This window comes from Drosophila bipectinata, chromosome 3R (genome assembly GCF_030179905.1).
Source record: "Drosophila bipectinata strain 14024-0381.07 chromosome 3R, DbipHiC1v2, whole genome shotgun sequence".
Lineage (NCBI taxonomy): Eukaryota > Metazoa > Arthropoda > Insecta > Diptera > Drosophilidae > Drosophila > Drosophila bipectinata.
Window position 1 is genome coordinate 8,220,514 of NC_091739.1, and position 15,234 is coordinate 8,235,747.

Consider the following 15,234-nt stretch of genomic DNA (forward strand, 5'->3'; position numbering starts at 1 on the left):
TATTCGGTTTCGTCATCAGCGTAATATCCATGCAGTCCGGCGGCGTCTTTCTTTTAAAAGCTGACTCGGTTTTTACGTTTGTTAGGATGACCTGCGGGCCGGTGTCCTGGCGCTGTTGTCCTGGTGTTTAGTTTTAATTACACGCGAGCCTGCCCTCGCCGGTCACGCCTCGATGGCTTGATTTTCTAGTGTAATATGTGGTGTAATATGTGAAAAGTGACATCGTTCCACCAGGGGACAGTGCCACACGTAACTTTCACTCACAGAAATTAGCCCAGTGACAGTCGGGAGTTTGTCTTCCAGCCCGAAATGTTGCCAGGCCAACTCGAATGTTGCCAACATTTTTCCAATTCTGCAACATTTTTAATCGCCAAGCCGCAACCCCTCTTCGTTTTCGGAGTAAACTTCGGAGTGCCATTCGTGGCGAAAATATGACAGGGGTAGTTTTATTTTTTCTCTCTGCCAACATTTTTAGAGAGCCCCTTATAACCTGGTTTTTTTTAGGAGACCTCCAAGCGACAGGTGAAATCAAATGAAAATACGAGCTTTGATCAACGGATCATTGAGTAAAGGTGAGGAAGGGGTTGTATTTTTTATTGTCTAGGACTCAAGCTTTTGCAAATAAATTTTTGTGTTAGCTAGGACAACGAAAATACTTATACAATGAATTTCAATATTATATTAAAATATTATTTTGTTATTTAAGATTAGCAAAAACAAGACTCTTAACTAAGCCCATTTTCTAAGATTTCATAGCATACTTTTATGAGCCCGGCTAGTTTTTGAATCACACTATAGTGTGCACTAGAATGAAAGCCACTTTAAAGGACTTATTATTATAGAGATTTACCAACTATCATTATTATCTAAAAATTTACTATTTATTTTGAGAAAATATTATTTGACATGCATTAAAATTAAATTAAAATATTAATACAAATTCAAATGGCTCACAAGGTAAATATTTAGCAAGGCAACTTCATGTTTTTGTAAAAACAAAAAACTGGATATTAGTCCATAATTCCGTAATTCGCCGTGGCACACTTGGCCTGCGGCGAAAAGGTCCTGACAGGACCTCTCTGCTTGGCCTGCACTCTCTGCGAGAGCCTTTCGCTCTTCGCAGTTCGTGTGGCCTCGTCGTGGCAGAGCCGAGTGCCGCCGAGGGCATCCGAGGCACAACACGAAGGCACGAGTGCGGGGGCGCTTACAATCGACTATCGGCGGCGGGCTTCAGTTTCAGTTGAAAGTGAACCCTTCGACGCAGTTGACACGAATCGCGCGCGACTCGCGTCCACCGAGCAGGAAACTCAATCCAGAGACACTCAGCAGGAGCTGGCCAAGATTTCAAGCTAGTAGGACATCGGACAGAACAAGTATTCTGGCTGCAAAAGTGAGCCTAAAGTGCGTGATTAAAAGTGCTAGTGCAGAGTGGAATATACAGAGCAAAGCCCAAAAAAGCTAACTGAAAACAGGAAATAAAAAGTCCATAAAAAACACCATTAAGTGGCCAAAGTTACGGATAAACAAAGACACCTAACGATCGTTCATTCAGGCCCAGGTAATAATTTGCACCATATTAGTGAATGCTTTGGGGAGCTGGCTGTGTTGTTGTGTTCCTTCCGCCAAAATATTCAAATTGGCAGGCTTCCTTAGAATATAAGCGTGTACGTGCTGCAAGGACAAGACGCTGCCAGTGTTTACATTTTGGATTTTATGCGATAATACTCAACGCCATCAACAGCAGACGCTCTTTTGCTGCTTCTGCTGCTGGTGGCTCTTACGTTCTGGTTGGCCCTCGCGGGTGGTTCGTTGGTTCTCTGGCTCGGCGGTTGGGTGGCTGGGGGGCTAAATGGTTGACTGTGTGGTGTTGCTTGCCAGCTGCCAAATAAATACAGTAACAGCAACAATAACAAGGCGGGCAATAAAAGCCACCGCCAAGGGCTCAGACCGCAGAAGGCAGTCTTAGCCAAGAAGGGAGAGTAAAGTAAGCAAAGTAACAAAACCAATTTTCATTGTTTTGCGGTGGCTTTCCAGCTCGCACTTTTTGCGGGTGTGAAGAGGAGGTGGTGGCGCCTCAGCCCATGGAGCCGAAAAGTAAGAAACCAAAAAGTATAACAAAATTTCCATCAACATATAAACACCAAACACACACCCTACACACCCTACATACACTCTCACGTCGACTGGCAAAAAAAAAGAAAAAAATGTGCAAATGCCAACATGAAATGAAGTAGAACTTGGCATGTGGCGTCTTTAGTGGTGTGCGTGCTGGTGTACGAGTGTGTGTGAGCGGGAATGTTTTGTGAAAATGAGAAATGAAATATACACATGCAATGCCATTGTAGAGGAGCAGTATAAAAAAAAATCCGCCTTATTTAAATACTCCCAAGTATTCGGCAGAAACATATCCCAACACTCTCGCTCATTTGGGGAAAAGTTTCCCGGCATTTAGAAGAGGTAAGCCTAAGGAAGCTGTGTAAATTAGGATTCAGGCACACATAATCCATGGTTAGGATAATAGGGTTCCCGCCAGTATCACCCAGGCCCAGGGAAACCAATCCGGTAAGGTGGGGTAGGGAGAGCTTGAATTCTTTTTTGGCCCAATACGAGGCATAAATAAGTCGTTTGCAGCTGTTCGTCGGCATTTATTTGGCTGCCTGTTCAGGCCAGCACAATTGTTTTTGGCGTATTCCGACTACGACGTGTAGAGCAATTTGGTATGCTAAAATTTTGGGGGAGAATGGGCCCGAAAGGGCGAAGGACTCTAACCACACGTGGTTAGACTGCCGAGGAGGGGCGAAGACACGCGCTAGCTGCCATTTAATGCAATTGATTTGTGTTGCCTAATTCGGTTAGAAGCTTCTACCATTTCAATGCGGAGTGGCAACAGTGCACTTGGCGAAAAGTCTTCTAATACCATGTATCAAGTGGATTTTGATCACTAGGGTCACTGCCTAGAAGAAGGCCACTCAAAGTAAGAAATTTGATTAATTATTTTTGTCATCCTAGAGAAAGTCAAGGGAAGCTCCATCATGTGACTACTTGAGTCCAGAAACCACTTGAAAACAATTTGGCTTCTTTAGAGTACTTTGGCTATTGATCAAAATATATTTTTAGACTTTAATATCCATAATTTAAAGATTTTTAATCCAGGCCCAAAGATTGTACCTTTTTTTCCCGTGCAACTGCCAAAACACTTGCAAGACAAGACAGCCTATCAAGCAATTTGGCCCGAAATTGCCAGTTTTAATTCCATTATCATGGTGGGGCAAGGCCACTTCACTTGGCCCGCCAACATACCATACACACTCTCCCCACCCACAATCAATCCCCCCTTGTTTTCTGCTTCCTTTTCTGGGGGATTTCTGGTGGCCTCGCACACACGCACACGCCCCAAAAGTTGATTGATATTCAATTGGTAGGCTTTTCCAGCGATTCTGCCACTTCCACTTGCTCCGGTTTTTGCCTCTTTTGTTGGCCGCTTGCGGTTTGGATTTGCTGCTACACGATACGCTTTAATCTGCTCAGCAGCCCAAACGGGGAAGGCATGGGTGAACATATTGCGGGATTGGCTTTGGCCGCTTGGTCACGCCACAAGTTGTTGGCCCAGCTCCGGGTCCGGGTCCGTCTCCGTCTCTGTCTCTAACAATGTTTCCTTTTGGTTTTCTTTACTCCGGCCTTAAGCGCTTTAAGTAATTTATAAACGCCTTTCGACCAGCCGAAACAAAAGCAATAACAACTTTATTGGATTTGCTTTTCTGCCATGCACTTTGGCTCTCGTCTTACTAGCGTCTTCTCCATTGTCTGCCTTTGGCAGAAGTTGCGTTTTCTTTGAGTTTTCCTCTTGGTTTTTCTTGTGTTGTGTGTTAATTGAATGCGATTAGGCCAGAGTGCTTTTAGAGAGCGTGGCGGCAGGGCTGGTCGGAGGGCCGTTCGGTCGCTTGGTCGCTCGGTCGACAATTGCAGAAGATAAAATGTATCTAAGCCTGCTAACGAGCTATGCCCCACCGCCCGTTGTCAAGGTGAAGACGCACCAGCCGTCTCACTAAGTCCCCCCAGAATTTTCCTAAAGAAAAGCGGTCCCCAGCGGGAAAGCGACAATCGCCGGGATGGTGTTCATTGGAAATTCAATGCGGCCGCGATATCATTTACGGCATCGCCCATTAAAAGCCAGGAAACAGCCACGCCCCCCGGCTACCGACCGCCATCTAAAGATTCCGTGACCGCATTTTTAACATTTTAATTATTGCACGATGTAACGCGATATCAGAGTGTACTCATATTCCACGGTGAGGTTGGGGGCGACGGGAAAGATAAAACAGGAAAATCAATAGCTTTGGCGATGGCGTACACAGAAACGACAAAAATTGGGGGGGGCCAGCCGGAGAGGAGAGTACCTTTAAGGGCTCTTTTTCGGAAAATATTCGAATTCCTGATGGCATCTCAGCCATCCTACCTCAATTCAGGGGGCATTGAGTTGCCTTGCGGTCGGGGCACTTTTCTCAGTTTTTCCTGCCAATTTGCTCAATTTGTATTTCAAATCATGCCGGCAATTTAAATGCCTTGAGAACGTCTCGAAGGCGTAAGGACACACCCACGTCCCAGCTTCCCCAAAGAAACTATGCAGCGCTGTTGGCTTTTTTCCTATTTTTTTCGGGAGGCTTTCAAAGTGATATATATTACAAAAACGTGGTTTAAGTTCGGCACAAAGTGGCAGGAATTTCATGAATTTCATTTGAATTCGTAATTGGTTTTCCTTTTGCCCGGCATCATCGGCATCGGAGCTGTGAAGATGCTGCTGCCTCGGCATCGCTATTTCCAGCTGGCTTCGGCTGCCATTTTATTTATTTAAATTTCCGCCACTGCCTGTTTTTTACGAGTATTTGCCGGCACAGCCAACTCCACGGCCGAGTCCTAAGCGCAGTTTTGGTCCAATACTCTTGGCCAATTTAACTAACTCCAAGTTCATAGTTCGTTCGTTGGTCCTTGGCCCTCGGTACTCGGCTCTCGGTCGTTGGCATACATCTTGGGCGGTCTCAGCTTGTGAATAGTAAACTCCGATTGCTTCCACAGCCAACAGATACAAGATACGATATTCGCCTCCAAGTCGGGGCTTTTCCTCACGTTTTCCGCTAGCGCTGCATTATGTTGTTTCATTTTCGAAGGCGGCGCCACCCCAACGTTGTAGTTGTTGCAAAGTTTTTAATTAAATTTTATGTTGACTTTTGTATGTCTGTCCCACTCAGCTATGTTTCGTGCACAGAGAAAATAATTTTACTTATTTGATGTGTAAATAATAAAATACTTCAGAGCTAACAGCTATTCAGGCTTTTATAAATAATGTTTGTTGACAAAATAATAAAAATAATACTTTTGTGGATCAAAATTGATGACATTTTTGGCTCAGTGTGGATCTGTGCGCTTCGTTTCCGTAATATATGCCGCCTCTTGCTCCAGTTTACACACATTCTGCGCCCTGGATGCGCCTCCTTTACCATTTCCTGGCCCCTCCTGGCCACGTCAAGAAGAAGCCCTTCTGAGGCTGAGCCTCGACTGTCATTATTGCAATCTTTGTAAATGTTCAACGGCTTTACACAAAATATTTAGTATCCAGGCAGAAATTTGTGTACCAAAATATTTGCGTACAAATTTGTTTATTGAAAGCAGACAGGCAGTATCTGAAGATTCGAGAGGACCTAGTCGATGACTACGGCGGATGCTTGAAATGTTTGTCCAAGATCCCAAAATTGCCTGCTTTTCGGGCGGATTAAGTTTTGGTTGCTCTGCCCCTGGCTCTGGCACTGTCTCTGGCTCTATCTTTGGCTCAGCCTCTGACTCAAACTTTGCCTCAATTTGGGATCCATTAAAAAGTTCCTCGACACAGAGGCAGCTCTCTGATTGCCTGAATACTCACCGATAACTTTCATTAATTTGCCTTCAGAGCTTGGCCCACTTGGCTGTTTCCTAGAGCGCCCTGGCAAGCGTATCCCCAGAATGCATGGCACACATTAAAACTCTAATTATCTGCATTAGTAATGGCTTACGAGCGCTGGGCAAAAAATGAGAACATGATCTTGATAGAGCGCAACGCTAATGGAACCAGGAGCGTACTCGGCAAGTTAATGTGAGTTTTGGGCGAATTTTCAGAGGCACAAAAAGAAAGGAATCTGCTCCACTTTAAATTCTGAACTGAGTTCAAGCTGAGTTGAACCCTCGAGCCACCGTTGTGCGCCATTTTCACGCCCAATTTCAAGTAATTTTTCATTGCCATAGCCAAGGTTTTTACTAATTACTCGGGGCCGGGAAGCTCCCTTGAAAAAACTTTGCTTGTAATTTAACAAATCATTGCAAGGGTTACACATTTCACTCACTTTGACGCCGGCAGCTGCTGGGGGGAAAATTGCTCGCGAAGGAAGTATCCTTTCTTGCTCTTCGAAAGGGTCCTTTCTTCTTTGGAATTTTCGCCCGGCTTTTCGGTCTTTTCGTCCCTTTCAGTCTTTTCCCGCTGTTTGCATTTCTAAATGTGCAAATAAATGTATTCAAAATGTGTGCCATTGCTTTCCGTATTTACTTCTGCGCCTTTTCCATTCTTCGCGTTGCATACTTTTCTGCGTTCTGAATTTACTCTCTGGTCCTCGTTGGTGGCCGTTTACTTTTGTTTAAGGCTTTGTTGTGACATGAAAATAGTTTTATTTGCATTTAGATTATTTTCTTTATTTTTTCGTTGATCTGCGAATTTCAACATTAGCACTTTTGAGGGTTGCCAGGTGGAGGCGCCCTCTTCTTTGAAGTCCTTCATGGCTTTTGTTGGATTTTATTTCCTCCTTTTCTTTGGCAAATAAAAATAATGTTATCTCAATGGAAAAGGGTTGCCCATTGTATTTGAAAAAGATCAAGCGTTGATACCGATTTCTACTTTGTGGCAAAACATTGTCGTTGTCGAGGGACTCGGCGCGACCAGCAGACACACAAAGGGAAGCCCAAATTAATCAAAATATTAAAAATAGCCAGTAGGCCAGTTGCAAATTTTATGAATTGCGGCCACAAAGACATTTCCCAAGGAAACCGGACGATTGCATTGGCTCTTTAAGAGCTCCCAAGTCCCCGAAAATGTTGGGTCCCTATTTTGGGAAAGCTAAGCAGCTGCAAAAGGAAGAAAAGGTCTGCCGGAAAACCTCAATCACGCAGAAACAATTTCTCTGGGCCCGGGCACCAAAATAGAGAAAAAGGAGCAAGAACCCGAAGGAACAAAATGAAAACAAAGGCTGCGAAAAGCATTTTACCAAACAATGGCTGGCCACCAGCGGTCGGGCTATTTTTTCTTTTTAAGAATTGGCGGGACGAGGACTCTTGGCCGGGCCTACTCATCTGAAGCGGCAGGAATGGCTTTTGACGCGCATTTTGAGCTGGGAAACTGGCGGCAGCTATGTATAGCTCTGGTCCAGGTCCGGTGATTTTTTTATCAGCCTGAAAAGTGCTAACTGGTCTGGCTTTCAGTCTGGTGTGAAATTGATTTAATGAGTTTTTGCCAGGGCGAAGGAAAATGTTCTGTTATGGTTATATTAAAGCTGCAAAGGCTTTGAGGCGTTGGTGCGCAATGAATCCCAAGACTGAATGAATAAAGTGCCCAAGGCCGAGTATGACTTTGACATGCTCTTGGGCTTCAACATTTCAGATATATTTTCTCATTTTCTCGGCTTGAGAAGTGAACTGAAATAGGTTACACAGGAAGTAAAGGAATAGCTGCAGACTTCCAAAGTTGAATTAAATGTCAAGACGAGTATTTTCCTAATTAAATATTCAAAACCTTGAGATGACTATCAAGAAGTCACCGTTTTTTTTGCAGTGTCTGGAAAACGAAACATTTTGCATGGGCTGATGGTAGAGGTAATGGGCCGCTTGTAAGCGGGCTAAACGGGTTGTGGGCTAGCTAATTGATAGCGCATAATTGAAAAGCCATTACCGGGAAATAAAACGAGCCATGAAACAAGAAACGAGGAGCGGGAGCCGCCACTTTGTTTGCGTACCTGACATACCTAGTTAGCTGCCATTTGCATACCAAGCGGTAATTACTGCAGCCTCCGGTGACATTGCTTTGGCTGCTGATGGCGGCTGCTGGCAAACAGTTAACCTGTTTCTGTCGTTGGATGCCTGCACGTGAAGTGTCCTCCAGCCGGGCCTCTCGACTAGCTCCTATGTGTTTTGTGTTGCGAAATAATTGATATTATAATTTAGCCGCGCGGCGACTTTTATGTCTGTAGCGCTCCAGTTAGCTACGTGTGCCGTCGGAATAAAATACTCCAAAGAGACGAGGATCCCACGAATCCCATGGCATGCCGACCTGCCACCCCCTGCCTGCCACGGGAATATGTGGCAGTGAGACATGTGCGAGCAGAATTGAAATTAATTTCAACTACTTAAATGGCAGGAGAGTCTCCGGGTCTTGCTACTCTTTTATTTATGGTCTTTGTGTGTGCCAACTGCAGACATTACACAAAGACTTACTTTATTTTTCAACTAAATATATTTTTTAAAAAATTAGTATATTGAACAGAAATTAGAATTTTAATATTAAGCTTAGGGGAACCTTCAGTCTTTATATTTTTGAGATAAAAGCTCTCAAAAGATAACAGGATTTTATCATATACTCTTATTAAACTATATTAAGATTTTTTCATGTGCAAGTTCCTGCTTTCTTTTCGAGCTCTCTCCTTTGTGGCACTTTCGTCACGATGTGTCATGAAGTCCTTTCCAGGTTATTCATATGCAAAATTAGCGTTCACGATTCTTTAATTAAAATTCTGTCAACGACGCTGACTTTATAAGCATTCATTAGTTTATTGAGTCGCTGTCATGTGTGGTTAGTCAGTAGTGGAGACGCTGATGAAGCCATGACATTCCTTCCCACATACAACGATGCGTATACGTTATTCCCTCTGACAAACGGTTCATGCCATTAGCAGGACTTAATTGCCAAGGGGAAGCACTTGCCGGAAAAAGTCAATACGTGCAATTTATTTCATCGACTCCGTCGACGGCAGGAAGTAAAAGTGCCTCCAGCCGGTTGTCGTACATTAGGCCTGGTCCTGTCCAACTTTTACCAAACAAAATCAAAAGCAATCTAAACACTAAACACATTTTGGGTGAAATAATTTGTAAGCACTCAGACATCATTAAAGCCAGCTATCGACATATATAAAGCTTTATAGAACGGCCCAAATATCAGACAAACTTTTCCAATAGTCCACCGCAAACAGGGCAGGACACGCAAGAAAACAGGCGACACTGCGGAATGCGGCAGAAGGAAAAAAACTTTTAATTGAATATTAAGACACTTTGGCGTTTAATGTGGTAATTAGAGTTAATAACGCCAAAGCGAAGCAACGGCTTGGAAGAGGCAAAAAAATGTATCACTAAGTCGCTCCATAAAAGGACCTCCAAAGGGGCCAGGGGACTTTCAAAAGGAAAACTTTCTGCCCTTCGGCTGAAAGTCTGGCGGAAAGGCATTCACCAAGCACCTAAGCAGAAAAGCAAGCAACAGCTTTTGTGTTCGCACACACAGCCACACACTCACCCACACACACACAATTTCAAGCACGAAGCCACTCTGGCACGCATATTCATAAAGCAAGTGAAAACTAACCGGAAAAGCCGAGAAACCCTAGAAAGAAAGCTGGCAAAGCGTTTACTACTGACCAAGAAAAAGGACGCCCAGGAAGGCGGCCGTCCCTCAAGCAGGAAGCCGAGTTTAAATAGTTTGCCGAGGCTGCACAGGACGAAGAAACTATCAAGGCTTTCAGTTATTCTTTTAAAATTAAAACAATATTAAATTATAAATAATACTAATCTATAACTCACTTACATTAATTTATTTTTTTATTTTATTATAAATCAAAAGGTATTTTTGTAGTTTCTGAAACTTTATTCCAGTGTATTCTGGGCTTGTTCCAAAACAGGGGAATCAGAACTATACGACTGCCCGCAGGCCAGACGCCGGCCGTCGTTGAAATTTCAAGACAGCGATTTTTAATTGCCTGGGCGGTGTCTTTGGTCTTCTGCTACCCCCATCCAGCCTTGCTGGCCAGCATCTCAGCCCCTTAGCGAGCTCTCAGCCCGCGAAGGTCGTTGTCATTTATGGGGCCGACAAAACCATTCGGAAGACTGCCTGTCAGCGTATCTCGACCATTCTGCTGCTGTCCCCTCGGGCACAGCAAACAATTAAAGAGCACAAACAGTAAATTAGATGTTTACTCGCTCGGCGGGCAACGGATCCCAGGATCCCGATCCCAGCTGCTGGGGAAAAGCTTGAAACGGAAAACGTGTCACTAAGCCAATATGCCTAAGCTCGGCCTAAGCTATTCTCCCCCAACGAACGAATTTCCTTTGGCAATTCTTTTCCTTTTGCTCAACCACTTGCACTTCCATTTACATAAACAATTTGTCAAACTGTCAGTATTTTGTGTGCCTTTTTGTCTTGGCCCGTCGCCGAAGACAGCTGCCAAGGTGGCACTGACACTGGCACTGGTGCTGCCACTGCCTATGACGCCGACTCTTGGCCAGTTTTCTTTTTTTGTTCAGTCCCGGACGCCGGACCGGGGCAACTCGGTCAATTTGCGTTGTCAACAGTGATGGGGAGCGCGGTCAGTAACCCAACGCCTCTCGCAGGAAATTGCAAACGAAATGAACTTGTTCGCACACACCGCGCAAATTAATGAGCGTGACAACGGGGCATCGGCCAGGGGGCCAAGGGCGGAGTTCACGGGGTGCTGGCTGTCCATCAGCCATCTAGTCACCGGGAAAGCCAGATGGCCAGCCGTACCAGGGAGCACGGGAATCGTCTTCTTCAACATGCGTTGACATTCTAATGACACTTACTTGACATGCTGTTTGTTAATGGTAATCAATAAATTATCTGCCGTGCCTTAACTTCAGCTGTCTGTTAGCCTGTCTGTATATTTGTTGAGGGTGTATGGGTGTGTGGGTTATGGCCGTTGTTAAAGGCCATGTTTTTGTGTGCTCGGCTATAATTGATTTGGCCGGGGCTGGCTTGGAGTGGATAAGCCAGTGATTTATTGAGTCGCGTCTTGGGGCTCTGGTCTTTATTTAGCCAAAAGGTATTTCAATTTGTTTATTAATCACAGCTGGGCTTGGCCCGGGCTTTTCCTGTTGACAGAATCGTTGCATGTCATCAAGGCAGGGCAAATATCCATAGGCTGTCGCAAAAAAATCTCTGCCCGGCTCGGGTCTCGAGTGTGGTTGGGCCGGAATAGTTGAGCAGGCAGCCCAAAAGTCATTTGGGCGTTAAACAAAGAACACCTGCTGCTACCGCTTGTGGCAAGTGCCACTCGCTCAGGAGCGTTATCAGCGCGTGCCCGTCATATGCTGTCATGCGAATTCCGTTCCGTGTTCTTCCTCGGCCATGGACGCGAAGGAAGGCCATGCGAGTCCTATCACAAAAACCAAACATTCGGAAATCTCCTCCTAATACAGGCAATCAATATTCCCAATAACGTATTATTATTGCCATTTCTGCCAGCGGCGCTGTCTTCGCTGTTGCTACAGTTGGCATTGGCTTGGGTTTCTGGTTACAGTTTTCCTGGATCGGCTTGGCTTTGGCTTGGCTTTGGCCTGCCTTCATCCTGACCAGCTGACGCCAGGAGAACTGACACATAGACGGGTCCGGAGTCCGGATAGGACCCAGGGAAATATAACTAATATGCTTTGGAATCCTTTCGCTGCGATGTTTTCCCATTTGTTGTGTGTGCAGTTTTGTCTGTTTTTCGCATGTTGCGTATTATTTTTTATGTCATACGAGGATTTTCATTCAATCTCGTTGTCTTTTACATTACTGCTTCTGTTTCTGTTGCTGCTCTTGCTATTTCTAGCGCTGACACTGCCGCTACTACTGTTGCTGCCGCTTTATGGCATAGTCAACAATTTTATTTGTTACACATACGACCCGTTGCCAGGAGCAGCCTCCCTACACGCCCGTTCTCAGCCGTTTCCATGTTTGGTTACGGCCTCTTCTGTTTTGTTTGTTTTGTCTACTCCCCCTTTTTTTGGCTTGTTTTATTTATTTTTTTGTTTTTTGTTTTCCATGTTCTGTATTTGCTCCTGCGCTGTTTACAATATTTACTTGGCCATTTATTTATTTATTGTAGGTGTCGAAAGGTTAACTTCCATTGCATATCGCCGCTGTATTGTTCTATTATTATTATTATTATTGCCTTGGTTTTGTTCTAACTGCTGATTGCCATTCAAACTGCGGTCGCCGGGTTTTATTCTTTCACAAAACTCGTTCTGTTGGTTCGTATTTTCCAAAAATGGCGACTTTCCGCTGCTGCCATTGCTGCTGCTCTTGCTGCCTCGTCCTGTCGATTTTTTGACTTCGAAATAATGGCTTTGGCCTGCGGTTTTTTGTGTTGCCAATTTTTCATGCTGTCATTTTATTGATTTGATTTATGGATTTCGTGTGCATCGAATTTGTTACAAATGTCGCCGTGCACCAGAGGCCAGGAAATGTCCGGCCATGCCGTTGAAATGGAACAATACTAGGAATTAGCATTTAAGCTGCACCACAATGATTTGAATTCTCTGAAGCCCTGTTCTTATGGGATAAAAAATATTTATTTAAAGCCACAAGAATACAAGTATTTAAAGCAGCGTAAATTGAGCCAGCTCTTATGGATTAGAGACATGAATGACTAGATGACAAAGCAGAGAGCCAGTAAAATTCCATAGCCATAGTATGGAGATGTTGTAGATGTAGCAGCAGCCGTAGGCCGGATCATCGCCGCCGTGCCCTTCCATGCAAATCCACTCCAGAAGCGGTGACGCCGTTGACAACAAATAGCAAGGCTGAGAGGGCTTCGGAAATTTCCACAACACAGGCGGGAAGAGAAAAAATGTTGACGGCAGAAAATAGCAGAACAAGCAGAAATTGCATCCCAGCGCTCCAAAGGGGATAATCCATTTCGGCATAATAAATAAAGCAGTAATTGCCAAGTGAATACTCCCAGCCAGGATCTATGAACTCTTGCAAGCACTCCCATGTACAGCACTCCTATGCGCCTCCAACGTGTATGGTGTGTGGTGTGTGCTGTGTGTCCATGTGTTCTATGTGTTCTATGCTCTGTGGCAGCCTGCATAATAGACGAATTATGTTTGCCTCAGCAAAAATGCAAAGTATCAAGGACCGGCTCGTGCCAGGGTCTGGGCCCGCCCGGTTGCATATTAAAGCAGCCGTCAAATGCCTTAATATATGCGGAGATTACGTTCATATTTCATGTACGGCCATTCTGTTTCTCCCGGTGTCCCGCTGTCCAGTTCTCCCAGTAAGGCCAGAATTTAATTTTCACTGCTTGTAGGGGCCGAGATAACGCAGAATTTCAGGCCCAAACCGGGTGGGCAGGGCAGGGCCGGGACCCGGGACGAGTCCCTTCCATCTGCATTCCTGTCGAGTGCTAGATGGGTACTTGACTTCGGCTTGTGGAAAATGTCTGTCAACTTCGGAGACCGCGCACACGTGAAAAGAGTGTGCCTCCAAGTGAGTGAGTTTCCTCTGATTTTCCCCAGGATGAGCCCGTGGGTGTGTGTGTGTGTGTCTGTCAGCATGGGTGTGCGTGTGCAGCAGATAACCTTTTGAACCTTTGACAAACTGCTGCAGCAAACTTTTGCCATTCGTTTGGAAAATTTTAATAATCTTTTATCGAGCGGGCTGGATCTACGTCTTCTATCCCGTCGTTCGTCTTCTATTCACATTTTTTTTTCTTTTTTCATTAAAACTTGTTCAGACCGCAACGTCAACTGCATATTAGGATTGGGTCGCCTGTGCGTGTGTCGGGCAAGGGGTCCATCTTGCCACATTGTTGCCGTGTCAATCCGCCTGAGCTTGGCGAGTTTGTGGCTGTGGCAAGTGTTCGGCTTGAATTTTCCACGCAGCTTTAGGTTGGTGAGTGTGTGTGTGTGTGAAGAGTTTTCAGAACATTTTTTCTTTATTTTGTTCGCGGGCACAGGCAAGTGTGTGCCTTTGTGCTCCAAGCTGGAAACTTTGTGTGCCTTCTTGTTAATCATTTCGATGACAATGCGGTGGCCCTGGTCGTTGTCGTCGTCACTCTCCCAGAATTCCGAATAATTCACTGCCAAAGGACATTAGATGGGGCGCCCATTTATGAGGCCAATAGAGCCACTGCTTTTTTCAGATTTTGTATAGAACTCTTTTGAATGAAAATGGTATGGAAAAAAATAAAATTTAAAGCTTAACTCAATTTTTAACATTTTCGTAAATACTTTGGTTTTGAAACTAGCTACATAATCCTTTTTTTCGCAAAGGTTACTATGCTTCCCTGGATGAGCCACTTTTAATGATGCACTCTCCGACAGTTGCTATGCGAAACTGGCAAAAGAACAAGCCACACTGGGGCGGTTGAAATTGCAGATTTATAAATAAGCCAAAGCTCAAATCGAATCTGCAGCAGCAGTCGTTGGAGATCTAGAGCTGGATGTTGCTGCTCAGTTGTCTTGTGCCCTCTTGAGCCACTTGTTTGGCATTTGTTCGTTTAGTTTACAATGCAATTAACCCATTTTAAAGTTCCGCCAGTCAACCGCAAGGGGAGGTGCTGGGGCGGCTGACAAAAGACTTGGCTTTTTCTTTTCCCTCGGATTTAGTTTCGCTATTCCACCACGCCCCTTTCCAGCAACCAGCAACTGGCAAGTGAAAATCAGTTTCACAGCAAACCAGCAAAAACTAATTACGACTTGCTGGGGCAAAACTTGCAGCTTGAAATTGTACCGCAAAGTGCAATTTAGACGAAAGTCGAAGCATCAGAATCCGCGGGAGGCGAAACCCGAGTCGCATGAAAACGCGACAGCGAAGCGAAGCGCGTAAAAATTAAAAAGCTTCAGTGTTTGGACGTGGAAATGTTGTTTTTAAATAATTAAATCCGCTTTATTAGAATATTAAACTTTTATGGCGGCTACCACAGCGACCACAACTGCCACCGCATCGGCGCTCCAAGAGCCCGATAAAATGTTAAAACGTTTAGCCAGACCTCTCTCCTTGACCGAAGGGCCGAAGGACCGTCAGGACCCACCGAGATCAAATTGCAGGACTTCAGAAATTTGTAGCAGCCATGCGATGCTGTGTTGGCGGTGTCATAAATAAGGCAGCGGCGCACAGCATGTGGCACACATATAAAAAATCTGTAGGCCAAAGCCCCATAAAACCGATAACCT

General features: G+C 44.8%; 1 protein-coding gene across 3 annotated transcripts in view; it reads left to right on the forward strand.

Annotated features, from left to right (window-relative positions):
* The first annotated feature begins 1,251 nt into the window (after positions 1–1,251).
* The window catches only part of klg (klingon), a 62,381-nt gene continuing 48,398 nt past the window's right edge, over positions 1,252–15,234 (forward strand). For all 3 annotated transcript variants that reach the window (XR_011443283.1, XM_017246565.2, XM_070281604.1), the window contains exon 1: positions 1,252–1,558. The gene's annotated coding sequence lies outside the window, so the exon portion shown is untranslated. The remainder of the gene's footprint in view (positions 1,559–15,234) is intronic.